The following is a 20,805-nucleotide window of genomic DNA, read 5'->3' on the forward strand; positions in this document are numbered from 1 at the left end:
GACGAGCTGAAGCGGATGGAACAGAAATTTTAGATGTGCGACGAACGGTTCTCGAGATAACTTCGTTCATATCAGAAAATTTTTCATAGTAATTGCTAAACTTGGATATAACTCACCAGCAACAGTTCACAGCTGCTTCAAACTTCTTTACTAGGGGTATTTCGACGAGCTGAAGCCGATGGCACTGGAATTTTTCAGGTGCGATCAACGGTTCTTCAGAGAACGTCGACCATAGGGCGAAAGACGTGAATCAAAAAACGGCGTCAGATCGGTATAAAAAATGCATGCGGTACTACAAAATGATGCCATGCAGCCATCGACGGTGTCGTAAAGCGTCAAAATGCAAGATTTCAAAAAATTTTTCTTCAAAAAAGTGTTTTTCAGCTGCTGAAACGCACGATTTTCACTAAAACGGATAAGACTGCAATTATTTCCCCGACAACTGAATGCAGCCGGTTGAAAATTGCCTTCGGGGGGTATTTCGACGAGCTGAAGCGGATGGAACAGAAATTTTAGATGTGCGACCAACGGTTCTCGAGATAACTTCGTTCATATCAGAAAATTTTTCATAGTAATAGCTAAACTTGCATATAACTCACCCGCAACAGTTCACAGCTGCTTCAAACTTCTTTACTAGGTGTATTTCGACGAGCTGAAGCCGATGGCACTGGAATTTTTCAGGTGCGATCAACGGTTCTTCAGAGAACGTCGACCATAGGGCGAAAGACGTGAATCAAAAAACGGCGTCAGATCGGTATAAAAAATGCGTGCGGTACTACAAAATGATGCCATGCAGCCATCGACGGTGTCGTAAAGCGTCAAAATGCAAGATTTCAAAAAATTTTTCTTCAAAAAAGTGTTTTTCAGCTGCTGAAACGCACGATTTTCACTAAAACGGATAAGACTGCAATTATTTCCCCGACAACTGAATGCAGCCGGTTGAAAATTGCCTTCGGGGGGTATTTCGACGAGCTGAAGCGGATGGAACAGAAATTTTAGATGTGCGACCAACGGTTCTCGAGATAACTTCGTTCATATCAGAAAATTTTTCATAGTAATAGTTAAACTTGCATATAACTCACCCGCAACAGTTCACAGCTGCTTCAAACTTCTTTACTAGGTGTATTTCGACGAGCTGAAGCCGATGGCATCGCAATTTTCCAGGTGCGATCAACGGTTCTCGAGATAACTTCGTTCATATCAGAAAATTTTTCATAGTAATTGCTAAACTTGCATATAACTCACCCGCAACAGTTCACAGCTGCTTCAAACTTCTTTACTAGGTGTATTTCGACGAGCTGAAGCCGATGGCACCGGAATTTTCCAGGTGCGATCAACGGTTCTCGAGATAACTTCGTTCATATCAGAAAATTTTTCATAGTAAAAGATAAAGTTGGCTGTAACTCACCCGCAACAGTTCACAGCCGTTGCTAAACATCGTACTAGGTGTATTTCGTCCTACTGAAGCCGATGCAACAGGAATTTTTCAGGTGCGATCAACGGTTCTTCCTCTGAAGAACCGTTGACCATAGGGCGAAAGATGTGAATCAAAAAACGGCGTCAGATCGCTATAAAAAATGCGTGCGGTACTACAAAATGATGCCATGCAGCCATCTACGGTGTCGCAAAGCGTCAAAATGCAAGATTTCAAAAAATTTTTCTTCAAAAAAGTGTTTTTCAGCTGCTGAAACGCACGATTTTCACTAAAACGGATAAGACTGCAATTATTTCCCCGACAACTGAATGCAGCCGTTTGAAAATTGCCTTCGGGGGGTATTTCGACGAGCTGAAGCGGATGGAACAGAAATTTTAGATGTGCGACGAACGGTTCTCGAGATAACTTCGTTCATATCCGAAAATTTTTCATAGTAATTGCTAAACTTGGATATAACTCACCAGCAACAGTTCACAGCTGCTTCAAACTTCTTTACTAGGGGTATTTCGACGAGCTGAAGCCGATGGCACTGGAATTTTCCAGGTGCGATCAACGGTTCTCGAGATAACTTCGTTCATATCAGAAAATTTTTCATAGCAAAAGATAAAGTTGGCTGTAACTCACCCGCACCGTTTCACAGCTGCTTCAAACTTCTTGACTAGGTGTATTTCGACGAGCTGAAGCCGATGGCACCAGAATTTTCCAGGTGCGATCAACGGTTCTCGAGATAACTTCGTTCATATCAGAAAATTTTTCATAGTAATTGCTAAACTTGCATATAACTCACCCGCAACAGTTCACAGCTGCTTCAAACTTCTTTACTAGGTGTATTTCGACGAGCTGAAGCCGATGGCACCGGAATTTTCCAGGTGCGATCAACGGTTCTCGAGATAACTTCGTTCATATCAGAAAATTTTTCATAGTAAAAGATAAAGTTGGCTGTAACTCACCCGCAACAGTTCACAGCCGTTGCTAAACATCGTACTAGGTGTATTTCGTCCTACTGAAGCCGATGCAACAGGAATTTTTCAGGTGCGATCAACGGTTCTTCAGAGAACGTCGACCATAGGGCGAAAGATGTGAATCAAAAAACGGCGTCAGATCGCTATAAAAAATGCGTGCGGTACTACAAAATGATGCCATGCAGCCATCTACGGTGTCGCAAAGCGTCAAAATGCAAGATTTCAAAAAATTTTTCTTCAAAAAAGTGTTTTTCAGCTGCTGAAACGCACGATTTTCACTAAAACGGATAAGACTGCAATTATTTCCCCGACAACTGAATGCAGCCGTTTGAAAATTGCCTTCGGGGGGTATTTCGACGAGCTGAAGCGGATGGAACAGAAATTTTAGATGTGCGACGAACGGTTCTCGAGATAACTTCGTTCATATCCGAAAATTTTTCATAGTAATTGCTAAACTTGGATATAACTCACCAGCAACAGTTCACAGCTGCTTCAAACTTCTTTACTAGGGGTATTTCGACGAGCTGAAGCCGATGGCACTGGAATTTTCCAGGTGCGATCAACGGTTCTCGAGATAACTTCGTTCATATCAGAAAATTTTTCATAGCAAAAGATAAAGTTGGCTGTAACTCACCCGCACCGTTTCACAGCTGCTTCAAACTTCTTTACTAGGTGTATTTCGACGAGCTGAAGCCGATGGCACCGGAATTTTCCAGGTGCGATCAACGGTTCTCGAGATAACTTCGTTCATATCAGAAAATTTTTCATAGCAAAAGATAAAGTTGGCTGTAACTCACCCGCACCGTCTCACAGCTGCTTCAAACTTCTTTACTAGGTGTATTTCGACGAGCTGAAGCCGATGGCACCGGAATTTTCCAGGTGCGATCAACGGTTCTCGAGATAACTTCGTTCATATCAGAAAATTTTTCATAGCAAAAGATAAAGTTGGCTGTAACTCACCCGCACCGTTTCACAGCTGCTTCAAACTTCTTTACTAGGTGTATTTCGACAAGCTGAAGCCGGTGGCACTGGAATTTACCAGGTGCGATCAACGGTTCTCGAGATAACTTCGTTCATATCAGAAAATTTTTCATAGTAAAAGATAAAGTTGGCTGTAACTCACCCGCAACAGTTCACAGCCGTTGCTAAACATCGTACTAGGTGTATTTCGTCCTACTGAAGCCGATGCAACCGGAATTTTTCAGGTGCGATCAACGGTTCTTCAGAGACCGTCGACCATAGGGCGAAAGACGTGAATCAAAAAACGGCGTCAGATCGGTATAAAAAATGCGTGCGGTACTACAAAATGATGCCATGCAGCCATCTACGGTGTCGTAAAGCGTCAAAATGCAAGATTTCAAAAAATTTTTCTTCAAAAAAGTGTTTTTCAGCTGCTGAAACGCACGATTTTCACTAAAACGGATAAGACTGCAATTATTTCCCCGACAACTGAATGCAGCCGTTTGAACATTGTCTTCGGGGGGTATTTCGACGAGCTGAAGCGGATGGAACAGAAATTTTAGATGTGCGACCAACGGTTCTCGAGATAACTTCGTTCATATCAGAAAATTTTTCATAGTAATTGCTAAACTTGGATATAACTCACCCGCAACAGTTCACAGCTGCTTCAAACTTCTTTACTAGGGATATTTCGACGAGCTGAAGCCGATGGCACCGGAATTTTCCAGGTGCGATCAACGGTTCTCGAGATAACTTCGTTCATATCAGAAAATTTTTCATAGTAAAAGATAAAGTTGGCTGTAACTCACCCGCAACAGTTCACAGCCGTTGCTAAACATCGTACTAGGTGTATTTCGTCCTACTGAAGCCGATGAAACAGGAATTTTTCAGGTGCGATCAACGGTTCTTCAGAGAACGTCGACCATAGGGCGAAAGACGTGAATCAAAAAACGGCGTCAGATCGGTATAAAAAATGCGTGCGGTACTACAAAATGATGCCCTGCAGCCATCTACGGTGTCGTAAAGCGTCAAAATGCAAGATTTCAAAAAATTTTTCTTCAAAAAAGTGTTTTTCAGCTGCTGAAACGCACGATTTTCACTAAAACGGATAAGACTGCAATTATTTCCCCGACAACTGAATGCAGCCGTTTGAAAATTGTCTTCGGGGGGTATTTCGACGAGCTGAAGCGGATGGAACAGAAATTTTAGATGTGCGACCAACGGTTCTCGAGATAACTTCGTTCATATCAGAAAATTTTTCATAGTAATTGCTAAACTTGGATATAACTCACCAGCAACAGTTCACAGCTGCTTCAAACTTCTTTACTAGGGGTATTTCGACGAGCTGAAGCCGATGGCACTGGAATTTTCCAGGTGCGATCAACGGTTCTCGAGATAACTTCGTTCATATCAGAAAATTTTTCATAGCAAAAGATAAAGTTGGCTGTAACTCACCCGCACCGTTTCACAGCTGCTTCAAACTTCTTTACTAGGGGTATTTCGACGAGCTGAAGCCGATGGCACTGGAATTTTCCAGGTGCGAACAACGGTTCTCGAGATAACTTCGTTCATATCAGAAAATTTTTCATAGCAAAAGATAAAGTTGGCTGTAACTCACCCGCACCGTTTCACAGCTGCTTCAAACTTCTTTACTAGGTGTATTTCGACGAGCTGAAGCCGATGGCACCGGAATTTTCCAGGTGCGATCAACGGTTCTCGAGATAACTTCGTTCATATCAGAAAATTTTTCATAGTAAAAGATAAAGTTGGCTGTAACTCACCCGCAACAGTTCACAGCCGTTGCTAAACATCGTACTAGGTGTATTTCGTCCTACTGAAGCCGATGCAACAGGAATTTTTCAGGTGCGATCAACGGTTCTTCAGAGAACGTCGACCATAGGGCGAAAGATGTGAATCAAAAAACGGCGTCAGATCGCTATAAAAAATGCGTGCGGTACTACGAAATGATGCCATGCAGCCATCTACGGTGTCGCAAAGCGTCAAAATGCAAGATTTCAAAAAATTTTTCTTCAAAAAAGTGTGTTTCAGCTGCTGAAACGCACGATTTTCACTAAAACGGATAAGACTGCAATTATTTCCCCGACAACTGAATGCAGCCGTTTGAAAATCCCCTTCGGGGGGTATTTCGACGAGCTGAAGCGGATGGAACAGAAATTTTAGATGTGCGACGAACGGTTCTCGAGATAACTTCGTTCATATCAGAAAATTTTTCATAGTAATTGCTAAACTTGGATATAACTCACCAGCAACAGTTCACAGCTGCTTCAAACTTCTTTACTAGGGGTATTTCGACGAGCTGAAGCCGATGGCACTGGAATTTTTCAGGTGCGATCAACGGTTCTTCAGAGAACGTCGACCATAGGGCGAAAGACGTGAATCAAAAAACGGCGTCAGATCGGTATAAAAAATGCGTGCGGTACTACAAAATGATGCCATGCAGCCATCGACGGTGTCGTAAAGCGTCAAAATGCAAGATTTCAAAAAATTTTTCTTCAAAAAAGTGTTTTTCAGCTGCTGAAACGCACGATTTTCACTAAAACGGATAAGACTGCAATTATTTCCCCGACAACTGAATGCAGCCGGTTGAAAATTGCCTTCGGGGGGTATTTCGACGAGCTGAAGCGGATGGAACAGAAATTTTAGATGTGCGACCAACGGTTCTCGAGATAACTTCGTTCATATCAGAAAATTTTTCATAGTAATAGCTAAACTTGCATATAACTCACCCGCAACAGTTCACAGCTGCTTCAAACTTCTTTACTAGGTGTATTTCGACGAGCTGAAGCCGATGGCATCGCAATTTTCCAGGTGCGATCAACGGTTCTCGAGATAACTTCGTTCATATCAGAAAATTTTTCATAGTAATTGCTAAACTTGCATATAACTCACCCGCAACAGTTCACAGCTGCTTCAAACTTCTTTACTAGGTGTATTTCGACGAGCTGAAGCCGATGGCACCGGAATTTTCCAGGTGCGATCAACGGTTCTCGAGATAACTTCGTTCATATCAGAAAATTTTTCATAGTAAAAGATAAAGTTGGCTGTAACTCACCCGCAACAGTTCACAGCCGTTGCTAAACATCGTACTAGGTGTATTTCGTCCTACTGAAGCCGATGCAACAGGAATTTTTCAGGTGCGATCAACGGTTCTTCCTCTGAAGAACCGTTGACCATAGGGCGAAAGATGTGAATCAAAAAACGGCGTCAGATCGCTATAAAAAATGCGTGCGGTACTACAAAATGATGCCATGCAGCCATCTACGGTGTCGCAAAGCGTCAAAATGCAAGATTTCAAAAAATTTTTCTTCAAAAAAGTGTTTTTCAGCTGCTGAAACGCACGATTTTCACTAAAACGGATAAGACTGCAATTATTTCCCCGACAACTGAATGCAGCCGTTTGAAAATTGCCTTCGGGGGGTATTTCGACGAGCTGAAGCGGATGGAACAGAAATTTTAGATGTGCGACGAACGGTTCTCGAGATAACTTCGTTCATATCCGAAAATTTTTCATAGTAATTGCTAAACTTGCATATAACTCACCCGCAACAGTTCACAGCTGCTTCAAACTTCTTTACTAGGTGTATTTCGACGAGCTGAAGCCGATGGCACCGGAATTTTCCAGGTGCGATCAACGGTTCTCGAGATAACTTCGTTCATATCAGAAAATTTTTCATAGTAAAAGATAAAGTTGGCTGTAACTCACCCGCAACAGTTCACAGCCGTTGCTAAACATCGTACTAGGTGTATTTCGTCCTACTGAAGCCGATGCAACAGGAATTTTTCAGGTGCGATCAACGGTTCTTCAGAGAACGTCGACCATAGGGCGAAAGATGTGAATCAAAAAACGGCGTCAGATCGCTATAAAAAATGCGTGCGGTACTACAAAATGATGCCATGCAGCCATCTACGGTGTCGCAAAGCGTCAAAATGCAAGATTTCAAAAAATTTTTCTTCAAAAAAGTGTTTTTCAGCTGCTGAAACGCACGATTTTCACTAAAACGGATAAGACTGCAATTATTTCCCCGACAACTGAATGCAGCCGTTTGAAAATTGCCTTCGGGGGGTATTTCGACGAGCTGAAGCGGATGGAACAGAAATTTTAGATGTGCGACGAACGGTTCTCGAGATAACTTCGTTCATATCCGAAAATTTTTCATAGTAATTGCTAAACTTGGATATAACTCACCAGCAACAGTTCACAGCTGCTTCAAACTTCTTTACTAGGGGTATTTCGACGAGCTGAAGCCGATGGCACTGGAATTTTCCAGGTGCGATCAACGGTTCTCGAGATAACTTCGTTCATATCAGAAAATTTTTCATAGCAAAAGATAAAGTTGGCTGTAACTCACCCGCACCGTTTCACAGCTGCTTCAAACTTCTTTACTAGGTGTATTTCGACGAGCTGAAGCCGATGGCACCGGAATTTTCCAGGTGCGATCAACGGTTCTCGAGATAACTTCGTTCATATCAGAAAATTTTTCATAGCAAAAGATAAAGTTGGCTGTAACTCACCCGCACCGTTTCACAGCTGCTTCAAACTTCTTTACTAGGTGTATTTCGACGAGCTGAAGCCGATGGCACCGGAATTTTCCAGGTGCGATCAACGGTTCTCGAGATAACTTCGTTCATATCAGAAAATTTTTCATAGCAAAAGATAAAGTTGGCTGTAACTCACCCGCACCGTTTCACAGCTGCTTCAAACTTCTTTACTAGGTGTATTTCGACAAGCTGAAGCCGGTGGCACTGGAATTTACCAGGTGCGATCAACGGTTCTCGAGATAACTTCGTTCATATCAGAAAATTTTTCATAGTAAAACATAAAGTTGGCTGTAACTCACCCGCAACAGTTCACAGCCGTTGCTAAACATCGTACTAGGTGTATTTCGTCCTACTGAAGCCGATGCAACCGGAATTTTTCAGGTGCGATCAACGGTTCTTCAGAGACCGTCGACCATAGGGCGAAAGACGTGAATCAAAAAACGGCGTCAGATCGGTATAAAAAATGCGTGCGGTACTACAAAATGATGCCATGCAGCCATCTACGGTGTCGTAAAGCGTCAAAATGCAAGATTTCAAAAAATTTTTCTTCAAAAAAGTGTTTTTCAGCTGCTGAAACGCACGATTTTCACTAAAACGGATAAGACTGCAATTATTTCCCCGACAACTGAATGCAGCCGTTTGAACATTGTCTTCGGGGGGTATTTCGACGAGCTGAAGCGGATGGAACAGAAATTTTAGATGTGCGACCAACGGTTCTCGAGATAACTTCGTTCATATCAGAAAATTTTTCATAGTAATTGCTAAACTTGGATATAACTCACCCGCAACAGTTCACAGCTGCTTCAAACTTCTTTACTAGGGATATTTCGACGAGCTGAAGCCGATGGCACCGGAATTTTCCAGGTGCGATCAACGGTTCTCGAGATAACTTCGTTCATATCAGAAAATTTTTCATAGTAAAAGATAAAGTTGGCTGTAACTCACCCGCAACAGTTCACAGCCGTTGCTAAACATCGTACTAGGTGTATTTCGTCCTACTGAAGCCGATGAAACAGGAATTTTTCAGGTGCGATCAACGGTTCTTCAGAGAACGTCGACCATAGGGCGAAAGACGTGAATCAAAAAACGGCGTCAGATCGGTATAAAAAATGCGTGCGGTACTACAAAATGATGCCCTGCAGCCATCTACGGTGTCGTAAAGCGTCAAAATGCAAGATTTCAAAAAATTTTTCTTCAAAAAAGTGTTTTTCAGCTGCTGAAACGCACGATTTTCACTAAAACGGATAAGACTGCAATTATTTCCCCGACAACTGAATGCAGCCGTTTGAAAATTGTCTTCGGGGGGTATTTCGACGAGCTGAAGCGGATGGAACAGAAATTTTAGATGTGCGACCAACGGTTCTCGAGATAACTTCGTTCATATCAGAAAATTTTTCATAGTAATTGCTAAACTTGGATATAACTCACCAGCAACAGTTCACAGCTGCTTCAAACTTCTTTACTAGGGGTATTTCGACGAGCTGAAGCCGATGGCACTGGAATTTTCCAGGTGCGATCAACGGTTCTCGAGATAACTTCGTTCATATCAGAAAATTTTTCATAGCAAAAGATAAAGTTGGCTGTAACTCACCCGCACCGTTTCACAGCTGCTTCAAACTTCTTTACTAGGGGTATTTCGACGAGCTGAAGCCGATGGCACTGGAATTTTCCAGGTGCGAACAACGGTTCTCGAGATAACTTCGTTCATATCAGAAAATTTTTCATAGCAAAAGATAAAGTTGGCTGTAACTCACCCGCACCGTTTCACAGCTGCTTCAAACTTCTTTACTAGGTGTATTTCGACGAGCTGAAGCCGATGGCACCGGAATTTTCCAGGTGCGATCAACGGTTCTCGAGATAACTTCGTTCATATCAGAAAATTTTTCATAGTAAAAGATAAAGTTGGCTGTAACTCACCCGCAACAGTTCACAGCCGTTGCTAAACATCGTACTAGGTGTATTTCGTCCTACTCTAGCCGATGAAACAGGAATTTTTCAGGTGCGATCAACGGTTCTTCAGAGAACGTCGACCATAGGGCGAAAGACGTGAATCAAAAAACGGCGTCAGATCGGTATAAAAAATGCGTGCGGTACTACAAAATGATGCCATGCAGCCATCTACGGTGTCGTAAAGCGTCAAAATGCAAGATTTCAAAAAATTTTTCTTCAAAAAAGTGTTTTTCAGCTGCTGAAACGCACGATTTTCACTAAAACGGATAAGACTGCAATTATTTCCCCGACAACTGAATGCAGCCGTTTGAAAATTGCCTTCGGGGGGTATTTCGACGAGCTGAAGCGGATGGAACAGAAATTTTAGATGTGCGACCAACGGTTCTCGAGATAACTTCGTTCATATCAGAAAATTTTTCATAGTAATTGCTAAACTTGGATATAACTCACCAGCAACAGTTCACAGCTGCTTCAAACTTCTTTACTAGGGGTATTTCGACGATCTGAAGCCGATGGCACTGGAATTATCCAGGTGCGATCAACGGTTCTCGAGATAACTTCGTTCATATCAGAAAATTTTTCATAGCAAAAGATAAAGTTGGCTGTAACTCACCCGCACCGTTTCACAGCTGCTTCAAACTTCTTTACTAGGGGTATTTCGACGAGCTGAAGCCGATGGCACTGGAATTTTCCAGGTGCGATCAACGGTTCTCGAGATAACTTCGTTCATATCAGAAAATTTTTCATAGCAAAAGATAAAGTTGGCTGTAACTCACCCGCACCGTTTCACAGCTGCTTCAAACTTCTTTACTAGGTGTATTTCGACGAGCTGAAGCCGATGGCACCGGAATTTTCCAGGTGCGATCAACGGTTCTCGAGATAACTTCGTTCATATCAGAAAATTTTTCATAGCAAAAGATAAAGTTGGCTGTAACTCACCCGCACCGTTTCACAGCTGCTTCAAACTTCTTTACTAGGTGTATTTCGACGAGCTGAAGCCGATGGCACCGGAATTTTCCAGGTGCGATCAACGGTTCTCGAGATAACTTCGTTCATATCAGAAAATTTTTCATAGCAAAAGATAAAGTTGGCTGTAACTCACCCGCACCGTTTCACAGCTGCTTCAAACTTCTTTACTAGGTGTATTCCGACAAGCTGAAGCCGATGGCACCGGAATTTACCAGGTGCGATCAACGGTTCTCGAGATAACTTCGTTCATATCAGAAAATTTTTCATAGTAAAAGATAAAGTTGGCTGTAACTCACCCGCAACAGTTCACAGCCGTTGCTAAACATCGTACTAGGTGTATTTCGTCCTACTGAAGCCGATGCAACCGGAATTTTTCAGGTGCGATCAACGGTTCTTCAGAGACCGTCGACCATAGGGCGAAAGACGTGAATCAAAAAACGGCGTCAGATCGGTATAAAAAATGCGTGCGGTACTACAAAATGATGCCATGCAGCCATCTACGGTGTCGTAAAGCGTCAAAATGCAAGATTTCAAAAAATTTTTCTTCAAAAAAGTGTTTTTCAGCTGCTGAAACGCACGATTTTCACTAAAACGGATAAGACTGCAATTATTTCCCCGACAACTGAATGCAGCCGTTTGAAAATTGTCTTCGGGGGGTATTTCGACGAGCTGAAGCGGATGGAACAGAAATTTTAGATGTGCGACCAACGGTTCTCGAGATAACTTCGTTCATATCAGAAAATTTTTCATAGTAATTGCTAAACTTGGATATAACTCACCCGCAACAGTTCACAGCTGCTTCAAACTCCTTTACTAGGGATATTTCGACGAGCTGAAGCCGATGGCACCGGAATTTTCCAGGTGCGATCAACGGTTCTCGAGATAACTTCGTTCATATCAGAAAATTTTTCATAGTAAAAGATAAAGTTGGCTGTAACTCACCCGCAACAGTTCACAGCCGTTGCTAAACATCGTACTAGGTGTATTTCGTCCTACTGAAGCCGATGAAACAGGAATTTTTCAGGTGCGATCAACGGTTCTTCAGAGAACGTCGACCATAGGGCGAAAGACGTGAATCAAAAAACGGCGTCAGATCGGTATAAAAAATGCGTGCGGTACTACAAAATGATGCCATGCAGCCATCTACGGTGTCGTAAAGCGTCAAAATGCAAGATTTCAAAAAAATTTTCTTCAAAAAAGTGTTTTTCAGCTGCTGAAACGCACGATTTTCACTAAAACGGATAAGACTGCAATTATTTCCCCGACAACTGAATGCAGCCGTTTGAAAATTGCCTTCGGGGGGTATTTCGACGAGCTGAAGCGGATGGAACAGAAATTTTAGATGTGCGACCAACGGTTCTCGAGATAACTTCGTTCATATCAGAAAATTTTTCATAGTAATTGCTAAACTTGGATATAACTCACCAGCAACAGTTCACAGCTGCTTCAAACTTCTTTATTAGGGGTATTTCGACGAGCTGAAGCCGATGGCACTGGAATTTTCCAGGTGCGATCAACGGTTCTCGAGATAACTTCGTTCATATCAGAAAATTTTTCATAGCAAAAGATAAAGTTGGCTGTAACTCACCCGCACCGTTTCACAGCTGCTTCAAACTTCTTTACTAGGGGTATTTCGACGAGCTGAAGCCGATGGCACTGGAATTTTCCAGGTGCTATCAACGGTTCTCGAGATAACTTCGTTCATATCAGAAAATTTTTCATAGCAAAAGATAAAGTTGGCTGTAACTCACCCGCACCGTTTCACAGCTGCTTCAAACTTCTTTACTAGGTGTATTTCGACGAGCTGAAGCCGATGGCACCGGAATTTTCCAGGTGCGATCAACGGTTCTCGAGATAACTTCGTTCATATCAGAAAAATTTTCATAGTAAAAGATAAAGTTGGCTGTAACTCACCCGCAACAGTTCACAGCCGTTGCTAAACATCGTACTAGGTGTATTTCGTCCTACTGAAGCCGATGCAACCGGAATTTTTCAGGTGCGATCAACGGTTCTTCAGAGACCGTCGACCATAGGGCGAAAGACGTGAATCAAAAAACGGCGTCAGATCGGTATAAAAAATGCGTGCGGTACTACAAAATGATGCCATGCAGCCATCTACGGTGTCGTAAAGCGTCAAAATGCAAGATTTCAAAAAATTTTTCTTCAAAAAAGTGTTTTTCAGCTGCTGAAACGCACGATTTTCACTAAAACGGATAAGACTGCAATTATTTCCCCGACAACTGAATGCAGCCGTTTGAACATTGTCTTCGGGGGGTATTTCGACGAGCTGAAGCGGATGGAACAGAAATTTTAGATGTGCGACCAACGGTTCTCGAGATAACTTCGTTCATATCAGAAAATTTTTCATAGTAATTGCTAAACTTGGATATAACTCACCCGCAACAGTTCACAGCTGCTTCAAACTTCTTTACTAGGAATATTTCGACGAGCTGAAGCCGATGGCACCGGAATTTTCCAGGTGCGATCAACGGTTCTCGAGATAACTTCGTTCATATCAGAAAATTTTTCATAGTAAAAGATAAAGTTGGCTGTAACTCACCCGCAACAGTTCACAGACGTTGCTAAACATCGTACTAGGTGTATTTCGTCCTACTGAAGCCGATGAAACAGGAATTTTTCAGGTGCGATCAACGGTTCTTCAGAGAACGTCGACCATAGGGCGAAAGACGTGAATCAAAAAACGGCGTCAGATCGGTATAAAAAATGCGTGCGGTACTACAAAATGATGCCCTGCAGCCATCTACGGTGTCGTAAAGCGTCAAAATGCAAGATTTCAAAAAATTTTTCTTCAAAAAAGTGTTTTTCAGCTGCTGAAACGCACGATTTTCACTAAAACGGATAAGACTGCAATTATTTCCCCGACAACTGAATGCAGCCGTTTGAAAATTGTCTTCGGGGGGTATTTCGACGAGCTGAAGCGGATGGAACAGAAATTTTAGATGTGCGACCAACGGTTCTCGAGATAACTTCGTTCATATCAGAAAATTTTTCATAGTAATTGCTAAACTTGGATATAACTCACCAGCAACAGTTCACAGCTGCTTCAAACTTCTTTACTAGGGGTATTTCGACGAGCTGAAGCCGATGGCACTGGAATTTTCCAGGTGCGATCAACGGTTCTCGAGATAACTTCGTTCATATCAGAAAATTTTTCATAGCAAAAGATAAAGTTGGCTGTAACTCACCCGCACCGTTTCACAGCTGCTTCAAACTTCTTTACTAGGGGTATTTCGACGAGCTGAAGCCGATGGCACTGGAATTTTCCAGGTGCGAACAACGGTTCTCGAGATAACTTCGTTCATATCAGAAAATTTTTCATAGCAAAAGATAAAGTTGGCTGTAACTCACCCGCACCGTTTCACAGCTGCTTCAAACTTCTTTACTAGGTGTATTTCGACGAGCTGAAGCCGATGGCACCGGAATTTTCCAGGTGCGATCAACGGTTCTCGAGATAACTTCGTTCATATCAGAAAATTTTTCATAGTAAAAGATAAAGTTGGCTGTAACTCACCCGCAACAGTTCACAGCCGTTGCTAAACATCGTACTAGGTGTATTTCGTCCTACTCTAGCCGATGAAACAGGAATTTTTCAGGTGCGATCAACGGTTCTTCAGAGAACGTCGACCATAGGGCGAAAGACGTGAATCAAAAAACGGCGTCAGATCGGTATAAAAAATGCGTGCGGTACTACAAAATGATGCCATGCAGCCATCTACGGTGTCGTAAAGCGTCAAAATGCAAGATTTCAAAAAATTTTTCTTCAAAAAAGTGTTTTTCAGCTGCTGAAACGCACGATTTTCACTAAAACGGATAAGACTGCAATTATTTCCCCGACAACTGAATGCAGCCGTTTGAAAATTGCCTTCGGGGGGTATTTCGACGAGCTGAAGCGGATGGAACAGAAATTTTAGATGTGCGACCAACGGTTCTCGAGATAACTTCGTTCATATCAGAAAATTTTTCATAGTAATTGCTAAACTTGGATATAACTCACCAGCAACAGTTCACAGCTGCTTCAAACTTCTTTACTAGGGGTATTTCGACGATCTGAAGCCGATGGCACTGGAATTATCCAGGTGCGATCAACGGTTCTCGAGATAACTTCGTTCATATCAGAAAATTTTTCATAGCAAAAGATAAAGTTGGCTGTAACTCACCCGCACCGTTTCACAGCTGCTTCAAACTTCTTTACTAGGTGTATTCCGACAAGCTGAAGCCGATGGCACCGGAATTTACCAGGTGCGATCAACGGTTCTCGAGATAACTTCGTTCATATCAGAAAATTTTTCATAGTAAAAGATAAAGTTGGCTGTAACTCACCCGCAACAGTTCACAGCCGTTGCTAAACATCGTACTAGGTGTATTTCGTCCTACTGAAGCCGATGCAACCGGAATTTTTCAGGTGCGATCAACGGTTCTTCAGAGACCGTCGACCATAGGGCGAAAGACGTGAATCAAAAAACGGCGTCAGATCGGTATAAAAAATGCGTGCGGTACTACAAAATGATGCCATGCAGCCATCTACGGTGTCGTAAAGCGTCAAAATGCAAGATTTCAAAAAATTTTTCTTCAAAAAAGTGTTTTTCAGCTGCTGAAACGCACGATTTTCACTAAAACGGATAAGACTGCAATTATTTCCCCGACAACTGAATGCAGCCGTTTGAAAATTGTCTTCGGGGGGTATTTCGACGAGCTGAAGCGGATGGAACAGAAATTTTAGATGTGCGACCAACGGTTCTCGAGATAACTTCGTTCATATCAGAAAATTTTTCATAGTAATTGCTAAACTTGGATATAACTCACCCGCAACAGTTCACAGCTGCTTCAAACTCCTTTACTAGGGATATTTCGACGAGCTGAAGCCGATGGCACCGGAATTTTCCAGGTGCGATCAACGGTTCTCGAGATAACTTCGTTCATATCAGAAAATTTTTCATAGTAAAAGATAAAGTTGGCTGTAACTCACCCGCAACAGTTCACAGCCGTTGCTAAACATCGTACTAGGTGTATTTCGTCCTACTGAAGCCGATGAAACAGGAATTTTTCAGGTGCGATCAACGGTTCTTCAGAGAACGTCGACCATAGGGCGAAAGACGTGAATCAAAAAACGGCGTCAGATCGGTATAAAAAATGCGTGCGGTACTACAAAATGATGCCATGCAGCCATCTACGGTGTCGTAAAGCGTCAAAATGCAAGATTTCAAAAAAATTTTCTTCAAAAAAGTGTTTTTCAGCTGCTGAAACGCACGATTTTCACTAAAACGGATAAGACTGCAATTATTTCCCCGACAACTGAATGCAGCCGTTTGAAAATTGCCTTCGGGGGGTATTTCGACGAGCTGAAGCGGATGGAACAGAAATTTTAGATGTGCGACCAACGGTTCTCGAGATAACTTCGTTCATATCAGAAAATTTTTCATAGTAATTGCTAAACTTGGATATAACTCACCAGCAACAGTTCACAGCTGCTTCAAACTTCTTTATTAGGGGTATTTCGACGAGCTGAAGCCGATGGCACTGGAATTTTCCAGGTGCGATCAACGGTTCTCGAGATAACTTCGTTCATATCAGAAAATTTTTCATAGCAAAAGATAAAGTTGGCTGTAACTCACCCGCACCGTTTCACAGCTGCTTCAAACTTCTTTACTAGGGGTATTTCGACGAGCTGAAGCCGATGGCACTGGAATTTTCCAGGTGCTATCAACGGTTCTCGAGATAACTTCGTTCATATCAGAAAATTTTTCATAGCAAAAGATAAAGTTGGCTGTAACTCACCCGCACCGTTTCACAGCTGCTTCAAACTTCTTTACTAGGTGTATTTCGACGAGCTGAAGCCGATGGCACCGGAATTTTCCAGGTGCGATCAACGGTTCTCGAGATAACTTCGTTCATATCAGAAAATTTTTCATAGCAAAAGATAAAGTTGGCTGTAACTCACCCGCACCGTTTCACAGCTGCTTCAAACTTCTTTACTAGGTGTATTTCGACAAGCTGAAGCCGATGGCACCGGAATTTACCAGGTGCGATCAACGGTTCTCGAGATAACTTCGTTCATATCAGAAAAATTTTCATAGTAAAAGATAAAGTTGGCTGTAACTCACCCGCAACAGTTCACAGCCGTTGCTAAACATCGTACTAGGTGTATTTCGTCCTACTGAAGCCGATGCAACCGGAATTTTTCAGGTGCGATCAACGGTTCTTCAGAGACCGTCGACCATAGGGCGAAAGACGTGAATCAAAAAACGGCGTCAGATCGGTATAAAAAATGCGTGCGGTACTACAAAATGATGCCATGCAGCCATCTACGGTGTCGTAAAGCGTCAAAATGCAAGATTTCAAAAAATTTTTCTTCAAAAAAGTGTTTTTCAGCTGCTGAAACGCACGATTTTCACTAAAACGGATAAGACTGCAATTATTTCCCCGACAACTGAATGCAGCCGTTTGAAAATTGTCTTCGGGGGGTATTTCGACGAGCTGAAGCGGATGGAACAGAAATTTTAGATGTGCGACCAACGGTTCTCGAGATAACTTCGTTCATATCAGAAAATTTTTCATAGTAATTGCTAAACTTGGATATAACTCACCCGCAACAGTTCACAGCTGCTTCAAACTTCTTTACTAGGGATATTTCGACGAGCTGAAGCCGATGGCACCGGAATTTTCCAGGTGCGATCAACGGTTCTCGAGATAACTTCGTTCATATCAGAAAATTTTTCATAGTAAAAGATAAAGTTGGCTGTAACTCACCCGCAACAGTTCACAGCCGTTGCTAAACATCGTACTAGGTGTATTTCGTCCTACTGAAGCCGATGAAACAGGAATTTTTCAGGTGCGATCAACGGTTCTTCAGAGAACGTCGACCATAGGGCGAAAGACGTGAATCAAAAAACGGCGTCAGATCGGTATAAAAAATGCGTGCGGTACTACAAAATGATGCCATGCAGCCATCTACGGTGTCGTAAAGCGTCAAAATGCAAGATTTCAAAAAATTTTTCTTCAAAAAAGTGTTTTTCAGCTGCTGAAACGCACGATTTTCACTAAAACGGATAAGACTGCAATTATTTCCCCGACAACTGAATGCAGCCGTTTGAAAATTGCCTTCGGGGGGTATTTCGACGAGCTGAAGCGGATGGAACGGAAATTTTAGATGTGCGACCAACGGTTCTCGAGATAACTTCGTTCATATCAGAAAATTTTTCATAGTAATTGCTAAACTTGGATATAACTCACCAGCAACAGTTCACAGCTGCTTCAAACTTCTTTACTAGGGGTATTTCGACGAGCTGAAGCCGATGGCACCGGAATTTTCCAGGTGCGATCAACGGTTCTCGAGATAACTTCGTTCATATCAGAAAATTTTTCGTAGCAAAAGATAAAGTTGGCTGTAACTCACCCGCACCGTTTCACAGCTGCTTCAAACTTCTTTACTAGGTGTATTTCGACAAGCTGAAGCCGATGGCACCGGAATTTACCAGGTGCGATCAAAGGTTCTCGAGATAACTTCGTTCATATCAGAAAAATTTTCATAGTAAAAGATAAAGTTGGCTGTAACTCACCCGCACCGTTTCACAGCTGCTTCAAACTTCTTTACTAGGTGTATTCCGACAAGCTGAAGCCGATGGCACCGGAATTTACCAGGTGCGATCAACGGTTCTCGAGATAACTTCGTTCATATCAGAAAATTTTTCATAGTAAAAGATAAAGTTGGCTGTAACTCACCCGCAACAGTTCACAGCCGTTGCTAAACATCGTACTAGGTGTATTTCGTCCTACTGAAGCCGATGCAACCGGAATTTTTCAGGTGCGATCAACGGTTCTTCAGAGACCGTCGACCATAGGGCGAAAGACGTGAATCAAAAAACGGCGTCAGATCGGTATAAAAAATGCGTGCGGTACTACAAAATGATGCCATGCAGCCATCTACGGTGTCGTAAAGCGTCAAAATGCAAGATTTCAAAAAATTTTTCTTCAAAAAAGTGTTTTTCAGCTGCTGAAACGCACGATTTTCACTAAAACGGATAAGACTGCAATTATTTCCCCGACAACTGAATGCAGCCGTTTGAAAATTGTCTTCGGGGGGTATTTCGACGAGCTGAAGCGGATGGAACAGAAATTTTAGATGTGCGACCAACGGTTCTCGAGATAACTTCGTTCATATCAGAAAATTTTTCATAGTAATTGCTAAACTTGGATATAACTCACCCGCAACAGTTCACAGCTGCTTCAAACTTCTTTACTAGGGATATTTCGACGAGCTGAAGCCGATGGCACCGGAATTTTCCAGGTGCGATCAACGGTTCTCGAGATAACTTCGTTCATATCAGAAAATTTTTCATAGTAAAAGATAAAGTTGGCTGTAACTCACCCGCAACAGTTCACAGCCGTTGCTAAACATCGTACTAGGTGTATTTCGTCCTACTGAAGCCGATGAAACAGGAATTTTTCAGGTGCGATCAACGGTTCTTCAGAGAACGTCGACCATAGGGCGAAAGACGTGAATCAAAAAACGGCGTCAGATCGGTATAAAAAATGCGTGCGGTACTACAAAATGATGCCATGCAGCCATCTACGGTGTCGTAAAGCGTCAAAATGCAAGATTTCAAAAAAATTTTCTTCAAAAAAGTGTTTTTCAGCTGCTGAAACGCACGATTTTCACTAAAACGGATAAGACTGCAATTATTTCCCCGACAACTGAATGCAGCCGTTTGAAAATTGCCTTCGGGGGGTATTTCGACGAGCTGAAGCGGATGGAACAGAAATTTTAGATGTGCGACCAACGGTTCTCGAGATAACTTCGTTCATATCAGAAAATTTTTCATAGTAATTGCTAAACTTGGATATAACTCACCAGCAACAGTTCACAGCTGCTTCAAACTTCTTTACTAGGGGTATTTCGACGATCTGAAGCCGATGGCACTGGAATTTTCCAGGTGCGAACAACGGTTCTCGAGATAACTTCGTTCATATCAGAAAATTTTTCATAGCAAAAGATAAAGTTGGCTGTAACTCACCCGCACCGTTTCACAGCTGCTTCAAACTTCTTTACTAGGGGTATTTCGACGAGCTGAAGCCGATGGCACTGGAATTTTCCAGGTGCGATCAACGGTTCTCGAGATAACTTCGTTCATATCAGAAAATTTTTCATAGCAAAAGATAAAGTTGGCTGTAACTCACCCGCACCGTTTCAAGTTGGCTGTAACTCACCCGCAACAGTTCACAGCCGTTGCTAAACATCGTACTAGGTGTATTTCGTCCTACTCTAGCCGATGAAACAGGAATTTTTCAGGTGCGATCAACGGTTCTTCAGAGAACGTCGACCATAGGGCGAAAGACGTGAATCAAAAAACGGCGTCAGATCGGTATAAAAAATGCGTGCGGTACTACAAAATGATGCCATGCAGCCATCTACGGTGTCGTAAAGCGTCAAAATGCAAGATTTCAAAAAATTTTTCTTCAAAAAAGTGTTTTTCAGCTGCTGAAACGCACGATTTTCACTAAAACGGATAAGACTGCAATTATTTCCCCGACAACTGAATGCAGCCGTTTGAAAATTGCCTTCGGGGGGTATTTCGACGAGCTGAAGCGGATGGAACAGAAATTTTAGATGTGCGACCAACGGTTCTCGAGATAACTTCGTTCATATCAGAAAATTTTTCATAGTAATTGCTAAACTTGGATATAACTCACCAGCAACAGTTCACAGCTGCTTCAAACTTCTTTACTAGGGGTATTTCGACGATCTGAAGCCGATGGCACTGGAATTATCCAGGTGCGATCAACGGTTCTCGAGATAACTTCGTTCATATCAGAAAATTTTTCATAGCAAAAGATAAAGTTGGCTGTAACTCACCCGCACCGTTTCACAGCTGCTTCAAACTTCTTTACTAGGGGTATTTCGACGAGCTGAAGCCGATGGCACTGGAATTTTCCAGGTGCGATCAACGGTTC

The sequence above is a fragment of the Diachasmimorpha longicaudata genome, chromosome 8, assembly GCF_034640455.1.
Source record: "Diachasmimorpha longicaudata isolate KC_UGA_2023 chromosome 8, iyDiaLong2, whole genome shotgun sequence".
NCBI classification, from domain to species: domain Eukaryota; kingdom Metazoa; phylum Arthropoda; class Insecta; order Hymenoptera; family Braconidae; genus Diachasmimorpha; species Diachasmimorpha longicaudata.